The following is a 25,224-nucleotide window of genomic DNA, read 5'->3' on the forward strand; positions in this document are numbered from 1 at the left end:
TTTATACAGATCAGTGTTTGTCCATCTAATACCATCTTGTCTGAAAATCTCTGTATTGTTCTGACCAGATATGACAATTAATAGCTTCGACTGTTATCGAACGAATTCGTCTAGCTATTCACCACACCTGAACACATGAGTCAGCCATGCCAGCTCAAGGTCAAGGTACACAACTTAAAGGTCAAAGGTTTGAGCCTCCATTTCGTGTCCGCTCTATATCTCCTAAACCCTTTGAAGGATTTTTCATCAAAACTATGGGTCAAATGATTACTCATCAAGAGGAATGTGCAGAACCCATAGGTCAGCCATGCCAGCTCATCAAGGTCACAACTAAGGTCAAAGGTTTGGCCTATCATTTTGTTTCCCGCTCTATATCTCCTAACCCCCCTTGAAGATTTCCATCCCAACTTTGGTCAAATGATCCAACCTCATCAAGAGGATGTGCAGAACTCATATCCAGTCCATGCCGGCTCAAGGGTCAAGGTCACAACTGAGGGTCAAATGTATGGAGCCTTCCATTTGTGTCCACTCTGTATCTCCTAAACCCCATAAAGATTTTCATCAAACTTAGGTCACATGATCACCCTCATCAAGAGCTCATGAGTCAGCAGGTCAACTCAAGGTCCAAAGGTTATCGCTCTGTATCTCCTACACCCCTGAAGGATTTTCTGAAACTTGGGTCCAAATGATCACCTCATCAAGAGACGTTGAGCAGAATTCATGAGACAGCCATATCAGTTCAAGGTCAAGTAAGCTGCTACAAAGCCATTAATGTGGTTTATCCTTTCATAACTCATAACAGTGCGGGGGTTTTCGCAGATCCTACAGACTGCTTGTGGACTTAGAAAATTCTGGTTAAAGGTTTGCTTGCAAGTACATACACTATTACTAAAAGCATATAACTTTGAAACTTATTTCTCTAAATCAATTACCCAACCTCACTGGGTCAAGTCCCATAACTTTGACATGTATCTTGGAGCAAAATTAATGCCCCCTTATTAGACTTAGAAAAGTCCTGGTTAAGAGTTTTATCATGCAAGTTCCTATCTCCAAAACGTTTTGGAAATTGTTTCATATTTTGGCTTATAAACTATTTTTATGGAACACAATATCCAATATGAATCAGGTTTTTCTTTCCTTTTAAAACGGATACCTGCCCAATAAATTTGTAAAACTTCAGTTATGGACAGATCAGCATTCATGTGACGTGAGAAAAGTGAAAACTTTGAAGCTTTTTGACAATTGTAAGGAATTTGTTGTTTAAAAAAATACCAGTTTATAAAACACTATGAGGGAACTTTGTATAAGGTCATAAATTAATCTTTATCTTGCTCTTGTCTCGGGCCTTGTTGCCAAGTGTTAAGGCCGCTGACTTACACCCCACTGTATTCTGAGGCATTATTATATCACTCTTGTTGCAGCCCTTGTAAATAATTCCTTTGCATACTTTGTCAAAGTTTTAATTTGACGTCACAACAATCATTTTATGTCGTACAAGTACAAAAATAGCGTGCTTCCTCATTTTAATTGTAGTAATTACATAAAGGACGTTCTCTAAGCGAAGCTGTCTGACGTATTACATGGCATGTAGAATAACTCACTGACATTTGTTAGTCAGGATTACAGATTAAAATATAAAATGGGATTAATTAATGTGCAGTTGTACATGTTGTTAAATCACCTAGCACTTAATGCTGTTTACATTTATTGTAGAATGAGAATATGGAAATGTCTTTCTCAACCAAGGAAGAGAATGAACAGTTGTTTGTATGTATGTATTAATGAAACATAATGAGCAGACAGTTATTATGAATAACTATCATTTTATATATTTTTTCTTCTGTAGAAATATTTCCTCGTTTAACAGATTTGGAATGTATAACAGATGAAGAGTATGCCTTAGAGTTCTAGTTTTTATGTAATTTCTGCATTGCTTTTTTTTGAAAGCAGTTTGAGTGTACACAGATTTCAATGTATATCACCGGCCCGTGAGTAAAAATTATTTCGTAAATCAGTGCTACTAAAAAATTTTAAGTTTACCAGTGATTTTAGTGATGTATGCATGTATATCATTTATATGGTTGTGGTATTAAGCATTGATTTGAAAGAAAAGTATTTAGATTCCATATCCTAATGCACTCCACATGCTAAACAAGGTAATGTACTTGCATTTTAATGTAATACTTAGATGAATATCAAACATAGCTCCACCTTCAAGATAGGGGGGCTATACAACTTGCCCACGGAGTGGCGTCGGTGTGACCCTTCTTGCTTAAAGTTTTTTTTCGGCAACCTTTGTTTTTCTGTCATATCTTTGTTACTATTGCCTTATATCTTACTGTGACTTCACATAAAAAATTGTCACCATAACTGTTTTAACTTAGGTTGTATTTTAAGGTTCAAGTTTTTCGCAACCCTTTTTTGTTTTCTGTCATATTTTTGTTATTATAGCTTATACCTTACTATAACTTCACATAAACATTACAGCATACAAACAAATTATGTGTTGGCTGACCCAATATACCCAAGGCAAGGTTCACCAAGGAGTTTTACTTGGTTATTTTTAATGCTAAAGTTTTTTTGGCAAACCTTTGTTTTTCGTCATAACTTTCCTTACTATTCCTTATATCTTACTGTAACTTACATAAACATTGACCAGCATCCAAACAAGTATGTATAGGGACTGGCCCATATACCCAAGGTCAAGGCCACCAAGGTGTTATACTTAGTTGAATTTTAAGGTTAAAGTTTTTCGCAACCTTTGTTTTTTCTGTCGTACTTTGTACTTATTGCTTATATCATACTGTAGTTTCCCACATAAACATTGTCCAACATACAAACAAAGTATGTATAGGGACTGGGGGGCCAATTATATCCAAGGTCAAGGTCACATGAGTTATACTTTGAATTATTTTCATGTATTTTTTTTTTTAAAGCTTCGTTATCGACATATCTTTGGTACTTTAAAAGATAATGACTTGATATTAAAAGTATTTGTATTATAAATCGCGCATGGTGGCTACATACCCCATAACTCTTAATTGTGTTTTTGACAGAATTAATGCCCATTTTTACTTAAACTTTTGCAATCCTTGCTTCTTGATTTTACTTTAATGCAATATAATATAAAGCCTTGAAACTTTAAATGTATCTTTATCATCCATCTGCATGTGTGGTAACAATCCCCATAACCTGATTTGTAATTTTGACTGAATTATTCCCCTTCTATTAAATTTTTTACAAACTTTCCGTTTTCTGACAAATCTTTGGTACTATATAAATACTGACATGAAACGCAAAAGAAATAGAGAAATTTCTTTGTTTTGAGTGAATATGGAATATATCTCACGGAGAAGTGAGAAATGCAAATATTTTCACGAGCGCGTAATGTAATGTGCTACACAAGAAATGAGGGGGCGGAGCTTTAATCCTCTCACAGTGTGAAAAAGATAGATTTCATATTGTCACAGTGTGAGTGAATAAGATATGAAAATATTTACCTGATAGAATACAGTATCTTCATTAGAAAGCATAAAATAAATTTTTATCATCATCATCTGCATCTGTTGTAACAATCCTAAGAACTCTAATTTTTTGTATTTGGATGGAATTTATGTCCCTTGGGGTATCTCCTTTTAAGTAGAGGTCTGTTATTCAACATATTTTCATTTACTGTCAAATCTCCGAATAGTGGAGTGCACAGTCATACAGACGCTCCTGTTAATATGGAAATAACAAAGCCACTTTCGATTGAAACTACTATAATACAGATAATGAATTTGAATGTATATACAAAATTCGTCAGCTGGTGATAAATGTCACACAGTGATATACATTAACTGTGGCAAAGCTATGAAGTCTTCAGAAAAGCAATGTCATTTAAAATTGGAAAAGTTAACCGTGTTTTAACTTAAACTGGTAATATTTGTTGCCAAAAGTTTTCTTTTTTAAATATCAATAGAAGTACACATAAAACCTTGCAATACCTGCCATGATCAAGATGTAGTAACAGCACAGTAGCTATGGAATGGAAAAATCAAGCTTTGTTTTCTCTACTAGTTGTGTGATGCCATGTCTACAGATTTGTAAGTGATAATGGCAGTTTCCTTGCAAATGTTCCAATTGTAATGAAGCTAGAGAACCAAGGTATGTCCTTCAGATATTGATACATGCATGGGAAGCCTTTGGGCAGAAACAATCAACATTATGTCACTCATAATAGCTTTTCTCTGAAAGAAATGTACCTCCAGAACGTTGTTTTTGTATCATCAGTTTCCAATCATCATTCGGGGTAGAGCAAGTCTTTGTACCTGGCATGCCCCAGCCAATGCCTAATAAGGAAATGGAATAACAGTGGATACTATTCTTGCACTTTACTTTTGTTTCTGGCACCTGTTTATGTCTGTTAAAAAAAAAAAAAAAAAAAAAAAAAAAAAAAAAAAAAAAAAAAAAAAAAAAAAAAAAAAAGGAAGAAAAGGGTGTCATTCACCACTTTGCATGTGCTTAGAAAACTGACTAACGAAGTAGCTTTTTTAATCCTGTTGGTTTCAGTTTTCTTTCATATTACATTATGCTGGTAGTTGTTAAATCATAATCAGGAAGTATTTCATTGAAAACACAGAGAAACAGCACCGTACAATTGCATGAACCCAAACAGCAATTCATCAAAAAAATTGGATGACTTCTGGTCACTCATGTAAGTTCACGGTGAATTTAGAAGACAGTGGGGTTGTAGTATGATCAAGTCAGTTTCTGGCAAAAAGGAACCATTCATTTCTTGAATCATTCTACATTACTTTCATATTCACAAATCTATCAATGGATCAATGCTTGTATTGAATTTTGTATTAAGAAAATAATATATCTCATGTATGATTCGTCGCTGATAAATCAGATTTTTGAGTTCAGATGCAAGGAATTAACTCACGATGGGCACCGCCCGAGTGTTAAAATAAAACGTAATCTGAATGACGTGATTTTATTCTAGAGCAAATCACTAAATGAATATATGAGAATCATAGTCATCGTTAAGATCAGACAAATCCCAACCCTCAGGCGCATCACTCGAGTCCTTAAATGAGGCTGTTGCTGATTTAAGACTTGAGCGGTTGCGCGCCCAAGGGTTGGGATTTCCGATCCTTCACCGAACACCAATGATGATTTTAATTTCTCACGTACCACATACAGAAACAATAAAAACAAAACGTGAAATACGAAACTATATTTAAAACGTGGGAAATGGACGCCATGACAGAAGAGACCGTCATGACATTTCAGTGACGTACAATTACAAAGTTCCCGCTTTAGTTTTATCGTTTGTAGGTAACCCAGTAAGTTCTTAACATAAAGTAACGAATTTGAATCGAGAAATACCTAAAGGAACGGAGAGAAAAGATAAAGAATCTAATTTTTTAATTAAATTTACAATACATAAATATGTAACTCAGTGTATAAGTAGTCCGTCACAGGAGTGGAGAATAACCCATGGAGATAAAGATTTTCCAGCATTTCAAAAATAGAAGAATTTACTGTCTATAAGTGAGAAATATTAATTTCCGATCTAACACATTACCACGCTTTTAATATACATCCTTGATGACATTCATTAAATATATGTCCCGTTTTGAATGAGTTTATTTTCAAGTGCACCGCTATGCTGTGTGACGCTGTGATTAATAATTGTGAAGTCAAACAAAAAGAATTGTACAAATAATTTCACTGTTTTCAGCTTTCTTTTTTCATAGGAAAATCAATCAGTTCGGGTTAGAATTATACATTCACTTGGTCCACACAGAGACAGACTTTATTATGGGTTTATATCACTATTGGAATGAACCTGTATTTGGGGGGGGGGGGGGGGGGGGGGGAATGTTAGACTGATTTTCAGCTGAACTTTCCCTTTTGATATTGAGAGCTATTTACTTTTTATCTGGTGTCTTTGACTGTTCCGTGTCGGGCCATGAAACCTTTTCCTGTCTCTCTGTTATCTCCCACATGGATTTGTTTTACAGGATTTATTATTAGTCATCAATATCATAATACATAGTTTCTGGACACAAGGCAGTAAGTCTCACAAAACAACATTTCATGGTATCTACCCTCACCCCCCATTCTCATCAATTTCAAATGGACAGTTAGTTGATGCACTTCACAATTCCTCTGTGATTTACAATATTGGTTTTGATTAGAACAATTAAACTAAAGTTTAACGTCATCTCTAACCCCAATGTTATAAGAGTTTTTCCCTCTTTTCACTTAAAAGGTCGTGTGCATAGGTGGATGCATTTTCACACAATATCCCGGGTTGGTGGACATGAGGGGATTACTGTAAAACCTAAAAACATTCGCAAAACCGTGGTATTTTGCTTTTTTTATGATGACAAGATGATTTAGGGACTACGAAGATTTGCGAATACGTCGGTTGCGAAATTGCTAAAACTAATAGCTTAAGCACATAACAAACGTTTCGCAGGTAAAATATCAATAAGGCGCACATAAATTGGGCAACTACTAGTAATTTGTCTCTTATCCTAACACATTTTCAATCAAAAGCTACTTGGTGATCGCAAGTGAAATTCATGTATCCACCTAAACCGATTGTAAACGACAAATCACCTGTATAGTATTACAAGAAAGCAGATCGTCTATACGGAAATTTTTGTTGATATCAATTTGATCAATAAACACAAGCATTAATTCCCAGTGATAAAATATTTTGTAAGTATCCCCACTTTCATCTTAAATTGCCTTGGGTTGAAGTTTTGTGCATTTTTAAGCTCACAACTAGTCAATAGTGACGAAGGTGGCTTTTGTGATCACTCTCGTCCTGTCGTCAGTGCGTCCGTCGCGTCAACAAATTTTCTGTCTGCACATAGTGTTTTCATTTATGATTTATTCTGAACCAAACTTGCACTCAACTTCATCACATAAATCACAGTTCCTTTCATGATCTGGCCAAACCAATTATGGGTTCCAGAGTTATGGCCCCTGAAAGGGCCAAAATTAGCTATTTTGACCTGTCTGCACAATAGCAGCTTAATTTATGATTTGATTTTTACCAAACTTGGCACACAAACTTGTATTGCCATAAGATGCTTGGTTCCTTTCATGAACTGGCCAATTCCAAATGGGCTCCAAGAGTTAGATGGCCCTGAAAAGGCCAAAATAAGCTATTTTGACCTTGTCTGCACAATAGCAGCTATCATTTATGATTTATTTTAAACCAAACTTTCAACAAACTTGTATCACCATAAGATCGCAGTTTCGCTTTCTTGAACTAGGCCCGATCCCATTATGGTTCCAGAGTTATGGCCCCTGAAAGGGCCAAAATTAGCTATTTTGACCTTGTCTCACAATAGCAGCTTTCCATTTATGATATGAATTTAAACCAAACTTGCACACAACTTGTATCACCACAAGATTTTTGCTTCCTTTTCTTCAACTGCCAGATTCCCTTCAGGGTTCCAGAGTTACATGGCCGGCTTACAGGCCAAAACTTGGCTATTATGGCTTTGGCAGCCCATATACAACTTCATAATGAGTTTTATTAATACAAACTTCTAAAATATCCTTCAACAGCAATAATTCTTGGGATTCCAATGCCAAATCAATCCAATCAAACCGAATTTTCCCAATAAGGGCCCCCCCTCTAATTACGCCCCCCCACGCCGTTTTGGAGGGGGAAAAAAGTCCAACAAGACGAAAAAAAATCACCTACCTCATTATTATAAGTCCACATAATAAGGAATTTACAGTAAGTATCCAATGTATAAGAATTAAACACACTTTTAAACAGTACAATCGACCGTAAATCCAAAACGTTTTATACTAAGTACGGTACGTATCCAATCATCAATAGAAAAATTAAACGGTAAAAAATCCATTTTTGGAGATGTTTTTCACCACCCCTGCCACCCGCAGCACACAGCTTCCTGTCGACTTAAACTAAATTTGCGGCAAAGGTAACCTTTTCTTCGGCAGTTTTCTAATAACTTTTGATTTTAAAGCCCACATAAGCACGTGTCAAACCACTGACATTGTGTATGCAGTAAACCCGTATGTACTAAGGAAAATATTATCGAGTACACAGCAGTTTGGTATGATGACGTAAGTGTAATGCAGCTAGCGTGTCAACTGTATACAGACTACCTATTTAAATGCATAATTTTAAGAACACACTGCATTTAATTGGATGCCAAAAAATTACGTTTTGGGGGAATTAACAACACAAGAAACACTTTACAGTGGTTGAACGATGTTTTTAGTTGTAAAAATTTAATTTTTCATTTTTTTTACCTCAAATGAGGCGCCCCCTCTTGGAAAATGTAACGCCCCCTTGGGGCGCCTATTAGGGAAAATACGGAGTCCGAGTTATTTTATATCTGATTACCTCCCCTGATTTTAATCAAAAATGGATTTATATCAAGTAAGTACTTACAGGACTTATTTGAAATTTTTCATTATTGTTTATTAGTTGGACTAGATGATCAGGGTAGATAACTATGGACGAGTTATGTCAAAATCTACCTCCCTTTATTTCAAATTAAAATTATTATATCTCCATAACTAATGAAGATACTGAAATGAAATTTCATTTTATGTCAACAGATTTATTTGGCAGATCTTCTTTTTGTCCACTTAACAATTTTTTTTTTTATTACTTCCTTTTACGATACTAAAATAGCTTTTTTTTTTAGTAACTTTTTTTATTATTGGCCTAGGGAAAACACGAGACCAGTTTTCCTGGGGGGGTACAACATGGATGGTACCTTCTATTTTTTAGGTGTTTTTTACATATCTAACCTTGTAAGATTTTTTTTTCTTTTTGGTTAAATTTCCTTCCTTTGTTGTTCCTGTCCTTTGGACTAGGATATGTGGGCTAGGACCATCTTGTCCTCATGCAATGAATAACAGGTGAGCCGATATAGGGGCCATCATGGCCCTCTTGGTTTACTCATCTGATATTTCGATTTTTCCTGAGACAAAAATGATTACTTATTGTCAGCAACTTATCGGCATCTGCATTACCTATAAGTTTTATGTTTATGTCAGCTTTTCTTGTAAACTATCAAAGCTATTGCTTTGAATCTTGCAACACTTGTTCGTCATCAAGAGCTGACTTTGTATAGCAAGAAACAGAACTCCATCCTGCTTTTTTCAGGAATTATGGCCCCTTTTGGTTTTAGAAAATTATGGATAAGACAATATTTCTATTGTACAGAGACTAAAAAAATCAGATGAGCGTCTGCACCTGCAAGACAGTGCTCTAGTTGGTCTATGTTATTACTAAATACATTTGACTAAAACTATTGTCCAATATAGTCTTGTACACAGGAGTCATTAAACACTCCAGTGATAGCTCCAGCTTATTAAATCCTGGCAATCTTTTCATTCCATTGAAACTTTGAAAAAAGTGAATATGCCAGCTTGAAATATTATTATTAACATTGAATTTATTGAGATCCTGAGTATTATGCATAGTTTAAAGTGAAAGATATTAGCATTTGCAAAAAATTCCTAATGGACTAATTTAAAGCCAACATAACAGTAAATTTATTACTTTTGACGTAATCAGAAAGTTTTATATAAAAATTAATCATGATTGTCATTTATAAATTTGAATGTATTTTCATGTAATTTTAACCTAGTGTATGAAATTGTATCTTTCAGGTCATGAATCCTTCCTCGAGCTTGGCCTCATAAGTGTTGAAATGTTCAACCAAGAATGACCACCTTCGATCCAGAGGTTTAACTAGCAACATATAGGACAAGGTGGTAACTGCCTGTTCAGGGCTATAAGTTTTTGGTCTGTATCTACTCAGGACAGTATGCAAGAATTACGGTACCTCAAGCCATTGGTTATATACGTGATCATTACGATGCTTTTAGGGACTTCTTTATCCCTAGTTCTGGTCAATCCCCATCTGATTTCATGCAAGACGAACTGCATCGGCTTGAACAGGATGGAGTTTTAAGCAGGTTATGAAGTATTGCCTGCTTGGGTCCAACTCTTTAATATTCATTTGAAGTATTTCATGTGGGCACCCCTGAAAATCCAAGAGTCCACTTCCATTCATTTTCCGACAAATCTGTCAACATAGTATTTATTCCGTCCTTTACACATCAACGGAGGTGGTCACTATGATGCTGGTATTTGAAAAAGAAAGATCAGTATCAAATCCTGGTTAACACTATACCCAAGCCTGAATCTTTGGTTACACCGCAATAACTGAATATAGACTATGCAAGTTTCTGTCATCAAATTGGGCTGAAGTTCCTTTTGTGGAACATGAACATCTAGATGTAAACTCGTCTAAATCAGCTTCTGCACATGTTAAGGCATCAGATGACTCTCATTCATGTGATTGTAATAATGTTAAAATAAACATTTCTGCGCCTAAGGTTTCATCAGTTTCCATCAATAGCCAGAAGCAGCCAGAGGTCCAAACACCCAATCACAATATAAGGAACTGTCACTCCAGTCAAACTATTTTGCAGTACAAGTAAACCTTGCCTTTTCATCCAAGTCAAACTTTAAACAGACAATTTGAAAAAAATAAACCATTCTCAGTAAAAATATAGCAGCATCAAATAAGGAGAGAAAAACAGATAACATGTGTGAACACTGTGAAACATATTTTTCAACTAAGTCTTCTTTAAAGAGGCACATTAAAACTAACAAATGTCGGGTAAAAAATCAAAGAAAAACTAACTTGTTGAATGGGCATGAATTGACAGTAACTGTTTCAAATCATTCTTATGGTTCCAATGAAAAGCTTTCCGACAATGAACCTTCTTTGAGAAGTAATTCAACAAGAACTGGCCATGTGAATTGTTTAAACAGGAGATGTACAAGCACATTTACAAAAGTTAACTTCATGTTGAATCACCTTAAGAAGCTCAGGGGGGGGGGATCACGGTCTCTGTCTCAAATTTAAACTCAACATTCAGAACAATTCTTTACCAGGAAGGAAAATGAGGAAAGAAATAATTATGTATTTTACCGAAAAATAAGAAAACCGCAGCAGAACAAAAATCATAAATACCTTCAATACATCTGTAATAGAAGTGGGAAGTCTAAACCATATAAACCTAGACAAGGAAAGGGAGGTTTGGTAATGTAATAAGAAGGCCTTGCCAAATAATAAAAGTTTGTCCTTCAACGAATGTTAGTGAAAATTTATAATGATGATAAAGTCACGTAAATACATTCACACACAACACTCATGAAACATCTGATAATGAAACAAAGTTCTTGCCCATTCCAAATTCAATCGAAATCTGAATCGAAGGCAAACTTGCACTTGGAATTCCGGAAGATGTAATGCTAAAGGCATATTCATGGAAAAAATGTAGTTTTGAAAACAGAGAAAAAACAAAGTTTAATAAACATCATTTTGTAAATAAAAGATCTGTGAGAAATATTGCCTTACAACAATTAATGCTAGACAAAAATCGTGATTTATGTAATGCAACTTCCTGTTGATTTACTTGTTAAAAACTGATAGTACCAAAGAAAATACTCCCGTTTTTACTGTACAAACCATTTAATTCCGAGGATTACGATAAAATTTCTTGATTATTCTGATTTCCATTCTGGTTTTAATGACAAAGAATCAGAGGGCAGATGTTGAACATTGCACACAGAATTATATGCTTGATAAACAAGTGGGGGGGGCATGGGACGAACAGTTATGGTTATAATAAACTTTAAACAGTTTTGGTTGTTGATCGAATTTAAAAAAAGGTATCCAGCAGCTTTTTGTATTTCTAACAGAGAAACTGAAAACATTTTGAAACTCTTTTTGGATACAGTTCTTAATGCATGTCCAGGCACAGCAGTTTCAAAACTTATGTCTGATGATGACCTGTTTGTATATAAAGCTGCACAAAGTGTATTTGGAGACAGTATTTCTCATTATCTTTTGTATTTGCATGTAAAGCAGGCTGGGAAGAGGACTTACAAGAAAATTCTAAACGTGAAAATAGAGAGAAGAATTAAAGAGTCATTGTCACATTTTAATGTATTGCAAATCTGTTGAAGAATATTAAGAAAGCTTAACAGCATTTATTGAAGATTTCAGTGAAGAGACATTTTTTCATTGAGTATTCAAGAAAATGTAGCATCCAGGCCAGAGAAATGGTGTTTGCATTCAGAGATAATGGACCTTCAGTCCTGAAATTACAACTAATAACTTTTGTAGAAAGCTTCCATAAAACCTGAAAAGAAATTTTTTTAACAAGAAAATATAATAGGAGGCTGGATGACCTATAAAACATTTAATTGATTAGAAGAACATTAATTCATGAGAGAACACAACTAAAACCTACAGCAACCACCTCAATCTAATGCAGATGACCAAATACGACACGTCAAAGAGCGCTTAGCATTTCCTATGAAACATTTCGCTGTCAAATGAAAACATGTTTGTCTTGCAATCCAGTTCTGGCAATACATACACTATTAAAAAAGTATTAAACAGATGTTTATACACTTCATGCTTTACGAAATGCAACCTGTCACCATGTAATAACTTATGTAAACATATGTACACTTGCAGCTGCCCAGACAACAGAAATCAAAGAACTTGCAAGCACATACACAAAATACAACTCACTTTCGTCTGCAAAATGAAATAGATGATGATGTGGATAAGATTCCTATTGTTCAAACATCTGAAATAACTCATGTAAAAATAATTTGAATTCCGATCAATACAGCTTCAAATATTTCATGAACTATTGAAAAGCTAAACATCAGATATGACTCACCAGAATTTGGCTGGTAGCTTACTTCTGTAAATGCGCATTAAAGAATATTCTGTCTGATAATGCCGGTTACCAAACTGCAAACAAGATTAAAAGGCCATTCTTTGTTCCGCAAAAAAGGAAAATTGCTCCAAACCAGAAGGTTGAAAAGCAACCCAAATTTAAGAAGGTCAGCAAAAAACGTAAAGAGCCTATTAGAGTAAATACGAGTAAAGCCATATACCCTTGTTCCAATGCAACTCGAACCACTGTTCCACAGCCGTGTCGCGAACAATCCTGGACCCTTTTGTGTTTAATGTGTATAAACGAATTCCCACAAATAAATTTGCAGTGTCCACCAGATGTGTACCACATAGCCTGTTCGTGTACCGTCCCAACGGCTCTGTAACTTATTTCAAAGCTGGATCAGGAGTGAATGTACAGATTCTGATGTTGGTTCCTGAGTAGAGAAAAAGTCGTATGCGCTATAAATGTTTGTTTTAATTACTAAATACTGAATTGTGTGAAATCTACATTGTTTAAGAAAATAGGTTTGTTCCTGTATATCAGTGAATACAATTATTTAGGCAATAATGTACAAGGTTAAACAACTTGTCCCTAATATAGGTCACTTGGTCCAAACAAGGAAAGCGATTAACACTCTAAGGCTACATTTATGACCATATCTTAATGAAACTTGGTCAGAATGTTAACAACTTGGATGATCTTTAGGTCAATAGGTCAAGGTGAGTGATACAGGGCCTTCATGCCCTCTTTTTTTGAATAAATGTTTTTTCATCAATGCATCTTGAATGATACTCCTGAGAGCAATATTGAATACTTAAGAAAAACCATAAAGTTAAAGTAGTATCGCCATGTTAAGTAAAGCCTACATTAGAATTTGACATTCCTAAGATGGATAATTTATTACTAATTATAAATGTCTTTGCTATAATAACTTTCCAGGTAATTAAAAGAAGACTTAAATCTTCATAAGCCTACATTTCAATTTATCTCTTCCACGACTGAAATGAAATGGTATGAAATATGCATGGTCATATCCCAGCATGATTCAAACTTGCATCCTAGAAGAGAGCCATTTCAGTTCAACTTGTACATAACATGGATAATTAGAAGGTTTAAGAATGCTATGTATTTCTTCGATAAAAAGCTATTTTTTGTTTAAATGCACAGAATTAGTTATTGTTCATTGAGTGAGCCTAAAATGTAAACCTGTTTACATCCTATGCAACATTTTGGTGTTCACAAATGAAAGGTAACAAAGTCTTACATCTGAAACAAACATCTCCATGAATTTTGTGTCTGTAAAAGGACTGGATATAACACTGAGGATTAAAAGATATCTGTATCATTCAAATGTACTAAAATTTTGGTCAACCACAGAAATAATGCGTAGTCACTAGGGGGGTTTTTTGTATAACCAAAGCTTTACCCTTATTAGTTGTATAATTGTTTCCTCCCTCAGGTCTCAGCTTTACAAAAGCACTTATTGAGTACATCCTGTGATAAATTTCCAGAAACAACTGTTGATAAACTTTGAAGCCTTCACAGAGAACATTCAGTTTCCACAAATGAAACATATGTATGAAATACTTAATACCTATGGAAAAAGCGACAAAATATAAGAGTGTGTTAAGAATATTTGGAAATTTTGTTTATTGACTGAAATTTTTACTAGTACAAACGAATATGCAGCAAAGTTTTGAAAAAATATTTCACGATCTATAACATTACTGACTTCAAATACCAAAATTTCCATTGCATTTAGGTTTTCCATGCTGGTTGTCATTTGTCTGTGTGACTTATGTAGTGTGGGATACTGATCGTGTGAACTGTCTTACATCAGATGTTCAACTGGTATGTAAGTTATGGGGAAAACTCAACACAATGAATAATTTTAACCAAGGTTTCTTATTAGCTCACCATAGCCAGAAGCTCATGAGGTGACTTTGTGACCGCCCGATGTTCGATCGTCCGTCACATATTCTAAACTAGTTTTGACACAGTCACTTATTTTCCATGTGTTATATAACAAATGACATCAGATACCAAAGCATTTCATAGTGTTACCATCCCACGCTGGTGTCATTGTCTGTGTGACTTATGTAGTGGTTGAATACTGATCGTGTGAACATGTCTTACATCATGTTCAACTTGGAATTGTAAGTTAAGGGGATAATTAACAAAAAAAATAATTTTAGACCTGTATTTTTTTTTGTAACTAGTTTTGGGACACATTCACTTCTTTTATGGTCACATACATAAAGACATCAATTACCAAATTTCCATTTCATAGGTTTCCATGCTGTCTTGGTCAGTTGTCTGTGTGTGACTGTGGTAGTGGTTGGATACTGATCGAGTGAACTGTCTTAACATCAGTGTTCACTGTAATTGTAAAGTTACGGGACAACTCAACACAATGAATGATATAACTCCATTCTATTATACAATTTTGGACACAGCCATTTGAACCATATTCTGTTTTCAGTTTCCTATTTTGTATGAATTTTAAACATTATATACCGGTCATTACATAAATTATATAAAGCCAGACTGATACTCAAGGTCATTGGTGTTCTGTTTACACAAAAAAGGACTAATGATGTCGCCATTTATACTTAGATTTAAGTCGAAAGTTAAAAAATTACATGATGATAGTTAGAAAGTTGTCTTACAAACCAAATTTCTGATATTAAAGGCAAAAACAACTTTGAATACTTGTTTCAATTACTTACAAGAGTTTAATTTGAAATTTAAGGTAAGTGAACCAGTAATCATAATGTTAAAAAATGGGGGGATGTACGGGGTAAAGGCCTTAAAGTTTAACATAATTTCCCATTTACTGAGCAATTCTTTTTTTTCACATTTGTATAGTTATGATATTTCCCTTCAGACTCAAAATACAAAAATTTTACAAAGTGGTAACCAGTGTACAAAACCTTCACACGAAAATTTCAGATGCCAAATATAGATGAACGAAACCTTTAAAATATAACAGTCAAATTAACCTGTATTGAAGAATTTTAAGGAGTTTGCAAGTAAAAGGATTTAATCAGAACAAAAATTTTGCTCCAATAATAAAACTAATGACTGATTCCTTTGAGACTTTTCTTACATTTTGCTCTATTTATTAAAATAAAACCTGGGGCACAAAAGTAAACCTACCAAGTAGCTACATTTCTTTCAATAATAGGTATAGTAAAGAATAGAGGTGAAATAAATTAACTTTTGGCCACATGCAACTCAGTAGTTCATAGATGTCCTAACAATGCACTCTTCTGTGTCAGAGGTTAAGATTCATTAAATAGACAATAAAGACATATCAGTTGCAAATATCCCTTTTTTATGATAAGGCAATAGTATAAAAAACTTGTTCAACTTAACTAGAAAAAAACATACTAAAACCAGTTTTATTCCTAGTTTTGGCATGACCTTCTTCATTCGGAAAACTTTTGCATAGAAGTATTTATGGTAGAGAATTGAAGAGTTTTCAACTTCTTTCAAATAATGCTAGTGCCACCATGTGGTTCGGGATGATCTGAGTAATGAAAAGAATTGAACCACTGCCTTACCCTTGCATGATCGTAAGAGGGCGACTAATAGTCTGAAAAACACCTTGGTTTTGCTGAAACTCTGTGAGAATCAGCAGGTATGCAGATTTGATCCCCTACCTCGTGTTTTTATTTCGATGTAAATGAAAAGTGAAACCAAAATTTGTAGTCCTGTTGGCGCCATAGTTATCCTACAAGTGTTGGTGGCGCCTAAAACTCAATATAAAAATAATAAAATATGATAGTAGTCAATGTGTATCACTTGCAAATGTTATGGGTTTCCTTGTGTTTATTAGTGATTCCGTAGTTAGACCTTTAAGTTCCATTGGACCTATGAAATGCTTGACTGGTTCCACACATTCATACATACTTCAGTTTCACCAATTAATATAACACTTACTGGAGTGACAGTTTACTTAAGGAAGCTATGTGTGTTTGTGTGTATATAGATAAAAAAAAAAAAAAAGAATGTGATTCATGTTGTCATATATACTACAAAATCTTGCTTTTGTAGTTCATCATTAGCATGACTACGAAGTATATGGAGATCATCCTAACTCACCCTGGCGTCGGCATCTATGAGTACCCACCTTGTTCAAGTATTTGTATACTTTCTTTTTTTTCTCTTTATCTTTGTAATAGCTAGATGATGCATTTAAACTTTAAATAGTTATTCTACCATCATCACCCTATCATCTGGCAAAGTCCCAGTAACACTCACACCAATATTTTAAGAAATTATTCCCCCTTTTTACTTAGAGTTTCAGGTTAAAGGTATTTATGTACTTTATTCTATTTCAGTTATCCATTAAATGGATTTCATACAAACAGAAAATAATTGTTTCCACAATCAACACCCGCCTATGACACAGGGTTTAACATAAGGTAAAGTTTGGTGCACTTTCCTCTTTATTACTAATGGAAATGATTCAAACCATAAAACAATTGGTTCAGCACATCATTTCCCACATATATTGCACAAGGTCATAACCTGACACGCAATTTTTCATGAATTATTCCCCTATTTGACTTAACTTTTAGCTCACTCTGTCACAAAGTGACAAGGTTAGCTTTTGTGATCGCGCGTTGACCGTCGTCCGTTAGACCGTAGGCCGATGCGGCGGCGTGCTTCAGACCGTAAACTTTTGCTTGTGACCACCTAGAGGTTCCATTTTTCATGGATCTTATGAAAGTTGTCAGAATGTTTCATCTGACGATATCTAGGTCAAGTTCGAAACTGGTTTACGTGCCATCAAAAACTAGGTCATAGGTCTAAAAATAGAAAATCTATGTGACTTCTCTAGAGTTCATATATTTTCACAAGATCTCAGGAAAATTGTTTCAGAAAGTTTCACCTTGATGAGAGCTAGGACAAGTTCGAAACTGGGTCATCCTGCCACAAAAACTAGGTCAGTAGGTCTAAAAATAGAAAAACCTTGTGACCCTCTAGAGGCCATATATATCACAAGATCTTCATGAAAATTGGTCAAACGTTCACCTGTGAGATCTAGGTCGAGTTTTGAAAACTGGGTCACGTCCACGGGGGGGGGGGGGGGGGGGGGGGGGGGGGGGGGGGGGGGGGGGGGGGGGCTCTAAAACTAGGTCAGTAGGTCAAATAATAGAAAAAACCTTGTGACCTCTCTAAGGCCATATTTTTCCATGGAACTGTATGAAAGTAGGTCTGAAATGTTCATCATGAAGATACTCTAGGTCAGGTTCGAAACTGGGGTCACATGCCTCAAAAACTAGGTCAGTAGTACTAAAATAGAAAAACTTTGTACCTCTCTAGAGGTCATATATATATCACATGAGCACAAATCTTCATGAAAATTTGACAGAATGTTCATCTTGATGAATCCTAGGTCCAAGTTCGAAACTGGTCAACGTGCATCAAAAACTAGGTCAGTATCTAAAAATAGAAAAACCTGAGACCCCTCTAGAGCCATAATATTTCACAAGATCCTTCATGAAAAAATTGTCAGAACGTCAGCTTGATGATATCTGAGTCGAGTTTGAAACTGGTCACGTGCCATCAAAAACTAGGTCAGGTAGGTCAAATAATAGACCAAAACCTTGTGACCTCTCTAAAGGCCATATTTTTTTCATGGGATCTGTATTAAAATTAGGTCTGAATGTTTCATCTTGATGATATCAAGGTCAAGATCGAAACTGTTCACGTGCGGTCAAAAAAAAAAACCCTAAAAAAAAAGGTCAGTAGGTCTAGCGAAATAGAAAAACATTGTGACTCTCTAAGGCCATATATTTCATGAGATCCAATCATTGGAAAATTGCAGAATGTTCACCTTGATGATATCTAGGTTCAAGTTCGAAAGTGAGGTGCGTGCCTTCAACAACAAGGGCAGTAGGTCAAATAATAGAAAAACCTTGTAGCCTCTCTAGAGGCCATATTTTTTCATGGAATCTGTATGAAAGTTGGTCTTAATGTTCATCATGGATGATATCTTGGTCAAGTTCGAAAGTGTATCACGTGCCCATCAAAAACCTGAGTCAGTAGGTCAAATAATAAAAAACCTGTGACCTCTCTAGAGGCCATATTTTTCATTGGATCTGTAGGAATATTGGTCTGAATGTTCATCTTGATGAAATATCTAGTCAAGTTCGAAACAGGGTCCATGTGCAGACAAAACAGGTCATAGTCTACAAATTAGAAAAACCTTGTGACCTCTCTATAGCCCACTTGTGAATGATCTCCATAAAAATTGTCAGAACTGGGTCACCTTGGTGATATCTAGGTCAAGTTTGAAACTGGGTCACGTGCCTTAAAAAACTAGGTCAGTAGGTCAAATAATAAAAAAACATTGTGACCTCTCTAGAGGCGATACTTTTCATGGGATCTGTATGAAAGTTGGTCTGAATGTTCATCTTGATGATATCTAGATCAAGTTTGAAACTGGGTCAACTGCGGTCAAAAACTAGGTCAGTAGGTCTAAAATTATTAAAATCTTTTGACCTCTCTAGAGGCCATATTTTTCAATGGATCTTCATGAAAATTGATCTGAATGTTCTCCTTGATGATATCTAGATCAGTTTTGAAACTTGGTCACATGCGGTCAAAAACTAGGCCAGTAGGTATTAAAATAGAAAAACCTTGTGACCTCTCTAGAGGCCATATTTTTCATGAGGTCTTCATGAAAATTAGTGAGAATGTTCACCTTGATGATATCTAGGTAAAGTTCAAAACAGGGTCACGTACCTTCGAAAACTAGGTCAATAGGTCAGATAATAGAAAAACCTTGTGACCTCTGTAGAGACCATATTTTTCAATGGATCTTCATGAAAATTGGTCAGAATTTTTATCTTGATAATATCTAGGTCAAGTTCAAAACTGGCTCACATGAGCTCAAAAACTAGGTCACTATATCAAATAATAGAAAAAACGACGTCATACTCAAAACTGGGTCATGTGGGAAGAGGTGAGCGATTCAGGACCATCATGGTCCTCTTGTTCAGATTTCAGATGCATTTTCACTCTATATCAGTTATTACTAAATGGATTTGATTTAAAACTTAAAATAGTTGTTCCATCTTAACACCTACATCATATGACAAAAGGTACATAACTCTGGCACCAATTTTTCATGAATTTTGGCACCTTTCACTTATAATTTAAGGGTAATTTTAATGCATTTCCACTGTATCTCAAATACTTCTGAATGGTTCTGATTCAAACTTGAAGAAGTAGTTGTTCCACATTATCACCCACATCATATGACACAACTGTTGCAACAATATTTAATGAATTATGCCTCTTTTTTTATTAGACTTATATTTGATTAGTGTTTTGATACAATTAATTTTTATCTCTCTTCTCACTGAATATTTTTACCTAGAATGAAGCTATTTTGTAAGAGCTTCATCCACATAGGAGTCATTAAACACTTTGGTGACAGCTTCATCTTCCTCATATGGGTCCAGTTTCACTATTAAGTATCGAAATAGTCGAGCACGTTGTCTCCTGTGACAGCTCTTGTTTCTGTTACTTAGTATACTGTGACTTTGTAAGTGTCTTGTTGGTTTGACTGTTTTGTTGGACTGCAGAAGGTTGCAAGTCGAACTGACGCTTTTGTAGTTCATCATTTCTGTTGTATTGTGACTTTGTTTCTGTCTGCAAAAAAGTGGCTTTTTTTTTAACGAAAGCTTTGTACTTTGGCTTAATTAAAATAGAATCTACCTGACAAATTGTTTTGTTCATTAACATTTTAAAAGTAAAGCAAAAAACCAAACATGAAATTGCCCTTTGATTTTAAAGACATTCTCTACAGTAATGTAGCATATTCATTGATTGATAGAAGTTGTGCCCTTTATTATTAGTACTTTTATCAATTCTAAAAAATGAAATTTTTTTCAAAAATTAGCTGGAGACATGTTTCTTTGTTTGTTTTTTTTTTTGGTTTTTTTTGGCTCTGCTTAAAAGTCCATGAAACATGTTTCATTCAGACATGTGTGTGTTTTATACCACTGGGCGGGGGTATAAGTATTGTAATACATTTGTAAATGCTTTTAACTTAAACTGTCATTTTGTAATAGCTATATTCCTTGGAAAAGTAGTCCACTGTGGAGAATGATATTTAGGAATTAGAAAAAAAGAAACGTGTACAAAATGGTTTAAAAAAAATAACAAGTTAAATTTAAGAAATACATTTGCATACAATATGAATGCAAATAAGTCATTGTAAAGAGGGATGTAAGGTGTTACAACTTAATCCATATGAAGAAAAAGATAAATCATACTGCTGGATTACCTCAATGATGTAAATGTTTGTAAATGATCAAACTTACACTTATTATCTTTGTTTGTCAGGTTTTGCTCTGTACCATAAGAAAAAAAAATCATATCTTACCTTGGAAAATCTTAATTTTTAGCTCACCTGTCACAAAGTGACAAGGTGAGCTTTTGTGATCGCGCGGTGTCTGTCGTCCGTCCGTCCGTCAGTTCGTGCGTGCGTGCGTCCGTAAACTTTTGCTTGTGACCACTCTAGAGGTCACATTTTTCATGGGATCTTTATGAAAGTTGGTCAGAATGTTCATCTTGATGATATCTAGGTCAAGTTTGAAACTGGGTCACGTGCCTTCAAAAACTAGGTCAGTAGGTCTAAAAATAGAAAAACCTTGTGACCTTCTAGAGGCCATATATTTCACAAGATCTTCATGAAATTGGTCAGAATTTCATCTTGATGTATCTAGGTCGTTCGAAACTGGGTTACCTGCCATCAAAAACTAGGTCAGTAGGTCAAAAAATAGGAAAACCTTGTGACCTCTCTAAGGGCCATATATTTCAAAAAGATTCTTCATGAAAATTGGTCAGAACTTTTCATCTTGATGATGTCTAGGTAAAGTTTTGAAATGGGTCACGTGCCGTCAAAAACAGGCCCAGTGGTCAAATAATAGAAAAACCTTGTGACCTCTCTAAGGCCACATTTTTTATTGGATCTGTATAAAAAGTTTGTGTGAATTTTCATCTTGATGATATCTAGGTCAAGATCAAAATTTGGGTCATGTGCGGTCAAAAACTAGGTCAGTAGGTCTAAAAGTAAAAAAACCCTTGTGACCTCTCTAGAGGCCATATATTTCATGAGATCTTCAGGGAAAATTGGTCAGAATGTTCACTTGATGATATCTAGGTCAGGTTCGAAAAGTGGGTCACGTGCCTTTAAAAACTAGGGTCGTAGGTCAATAATAAAAAACCTTGTGACCTCTCTAGGGGCCATTTTTTTTCATGGGATCTGTATGAAAAGTGGTCTGAATGTTCATCTTGATGATATCTAGGTCAGTTTGAAAGTGGGTCACGTGCCTTCAAAACAAGGTCAGTAGGTCAAATAATAGAAAAACCTTGTGACCTCTCTATAGGCCATATTTTCATGGGATCTGTATGAAAATTGGTCTGAATGTTCATCTTGATGATATCTAGGCCCAAGTTCCGAAACAGGGTCAGTGCGGTCAAAAACTAGGCCCGTAGGTCTAAAATAAAAAACCTTGTGACCTCTCTAGAGGCCATACTTATGAATGGATCTCCATAAAAATTGGTCAGAATGTTCACCTTGATGATATCTAGGTAAGTTTGAAAACTGGGTCACGTGCCTTAAAAAACTAGGTCGTAGGTCAAATAATAAAAAACCTTGTGACCTCTCTAAGGGCCATACTTTTCAGGGGATCTGTATGGAAGTTGGTCTGAATGTTCTTTTGATGATATCTAGGTCAAGTTTGAAACTGGGCAACTGCGGTCAAAAACTAGGTCAGTAGGTCTAAAATTATTAAAATCTTTTGACCTCTTAGAGGCCATTTTTCAATGGATCTTCATGAAAATTGATCTGAATGTTCCCCTTTGGATAAATATCTAGGTCAGTTTTTGGAAACTGGGTCACGTGCGGTCAAAAACTAGGCCAGTAGTTATAAAAATAAAAAAAACCTTGTGACCTCTCAGAGGCCATATTTTTCATGAGATCTTCATGAAAATTGTGAGAATGTTCACCTTGATGATATCTAGGTAAAATTCAACACAGGGTCACGTACCTTCGAAAACTAGGTCAATAGGTTAAATAATAGAAAGAACCTTGTGACCTCTCTAGAGACCATATTTTTCAATGGATCTTCTTGAAAATGGTCAGAATTTTTATCTTGATAATATCTGGGGTCAAGTTCAAAACTGGGTCACATGAGCTCAAAAACTAGGTCAACTATATCAAATAATAGAAAAAACGACGTCATACTCAAAACTGGGTCATGTGGGAAGAGGTGAGCGATTCAGGACCATCATGGTCCTCTTGTTTTTTGATAAAGAGCCACAAATAGTATTTTGATTTAAAATTTCTAAACCGCACTTTGGGTTTCGTTTACTGGTGTGGTTGAGTTACGTTTACATGGGTTTTAAAGTATTTATCATGCATTCACTTTCAAGTATCTTGGAATGTTCCAACTGTTTATCAGTAGCAGTTGTGAGTTCGTCAACTCTGCTTCCTGAGTATGTTACAAGAGAAAAATTAATTACAAAACCACTATTAGTACATGTAGCCACAATAAAAAAGCATCAACACATTCACAACTCTCCTTTTAATGTTGTAATCCTGTTTGTTAAATTAATTAAGGGTAGGAATTGGTATGTTCATTTAGGAGCTGAAATGTTCCCAGTGATTTTGTAAAATAATGCAACCTGAAATTTCCCCTTTTCATACTATTATACCAGTACTTTGGAAATTGCATGTAGAATTGTCTGTATGAAGTATTTTGAATTTGGGTTTATGCTCACACTTAAAACATTTATGAAGTATCGTTATCATAAATTTTATAATATTTATCCTTCTTTCAAATGAACAAATTTGAAACAGCAAATTTATTCATTCAAACAATTAAAAAACTCATCCACAGCATAAGGTTCTAAACCCCCCGAAAAGAATCTCCCACCTTGACATTGGTTCGGGGGCCTAGATCTACGTGTTGTTGTGAAATATTTCTTGAAGATGTCATTTCAATTCCCGGAAGAGCTTTTAATTATTGTATTTCCTGACTAAGTGATACAATTGTAAGATAAACAAATACAAAAACAATTACAAAATGTAAATTTGGGCTTAATGAAATGGATATGGCCGGTATGAACTTTTGGTAGTTGTATGAACTAAATATGAAATATATGTACATTATTCATGTTTTCTTTTACATGAATATGAATATACCAAACTGTATGTTTCTACAGAATCGTACATCAGAGCAAGCCAGGGTAATGCTATGAAACATACAGATAGGTCTACGAAGAGGAGAAGTACAAATTGATTTTGCTCAGGCAATACATTTTTTCAAACTTAAATAACTGGTCATTTACATTTTATTGTGGCACCTATTCCTTGATACAAATCAGATTTTACTGAAAGTATTTTCAGTATTTTATTTCCCTTTCTGTTTGCCAGACTAAGATAGCGTTTGTCTAGCATGAGTAAAAATTAATTTAACATATTTTGCAAGAGGTTCTATGAATCTAAGCACTATTGTATTAAGTTGTAAATATTGCATTGACAAAACATATTTGGACAGAATAAATAAGAAAATGCAAAGTCTTTTAAAATTTTTATTAAGTCCCATTGGGTTATTATTGGGTGTTGGGAATTTGATTAATTTTCCGCACATTACTGAAGCTAAAAGCTGTTTTTAAACTTGTCTTTTGTTTCTGATTGTTGAAAAATCCCAATATGTTACAAATACAAATTTAAAACTAGAAATTGTAAAAAAATCAAAAGAACTAGTCCACCCTTTTTAAGTTTTTTTTATATTTAATGGAGGTAATTACATAATTTTTATAAAAAGTAGTAAAATATACATTTCCCAGTAGTCTTATAATAATATTCTCTAAACTAATATGTAAAATCTGAAAATGTCGTAAGGTGTTTCCCAAGTTTTAATTTTCAGGAAAGGAGATAGAAAAAATACAATGAGCTTTCATGCTGCTTTTTGAATAATTTTGTTGTACACATACTTGATAGATATTTCATTTAAAATTTTGGTGCAGCATGTAGTTGATATTTAAAGATTTCATTTCTCAGTTTTGTTTTTACAGTTCTTAAGGCGGTAGTTGAAATATTTGTTATTTTTATTATATGAAGTCATGCTATGTTTGGTCAATTAGGAGAAGTATGTGTCCAGTAACCACTTTGCACAGTCCGTAGAGTTTCTTTCCTTGTAGGCAAGGGGTCCTGTGTTGGACACATTTTCTCACGCTGTGATATCTACAATTTTTGGTTTTTTATCAGTTTTTTAAAAAATAAACAAATGTATTTTGTATGTTATTGGTCACATTAGTGGAAAGTTTTACGTGTCCAGTGTCCAACTTTCTCTACTCAGTTGATAAGAGTACTTTCAATGTATCAGAGGGGTCTTTTTCTCATGCTGTGACATCTGT

The sequence above is a fragment of the Mercenaria mercenaria genome, chromosome 11, assembly GCF_021730395.1.
Source record: "Mercenaria mercenaria strain notata chromosome 11, MADL_Memer_1, whole genome shotgun sequence".
Lineage (NCBI taxonomy): Eukaryota > Metazoa > Mollusca > Bivalvia > Venerida > Veneridae > Mercenaria > Mercenaria mercenaria.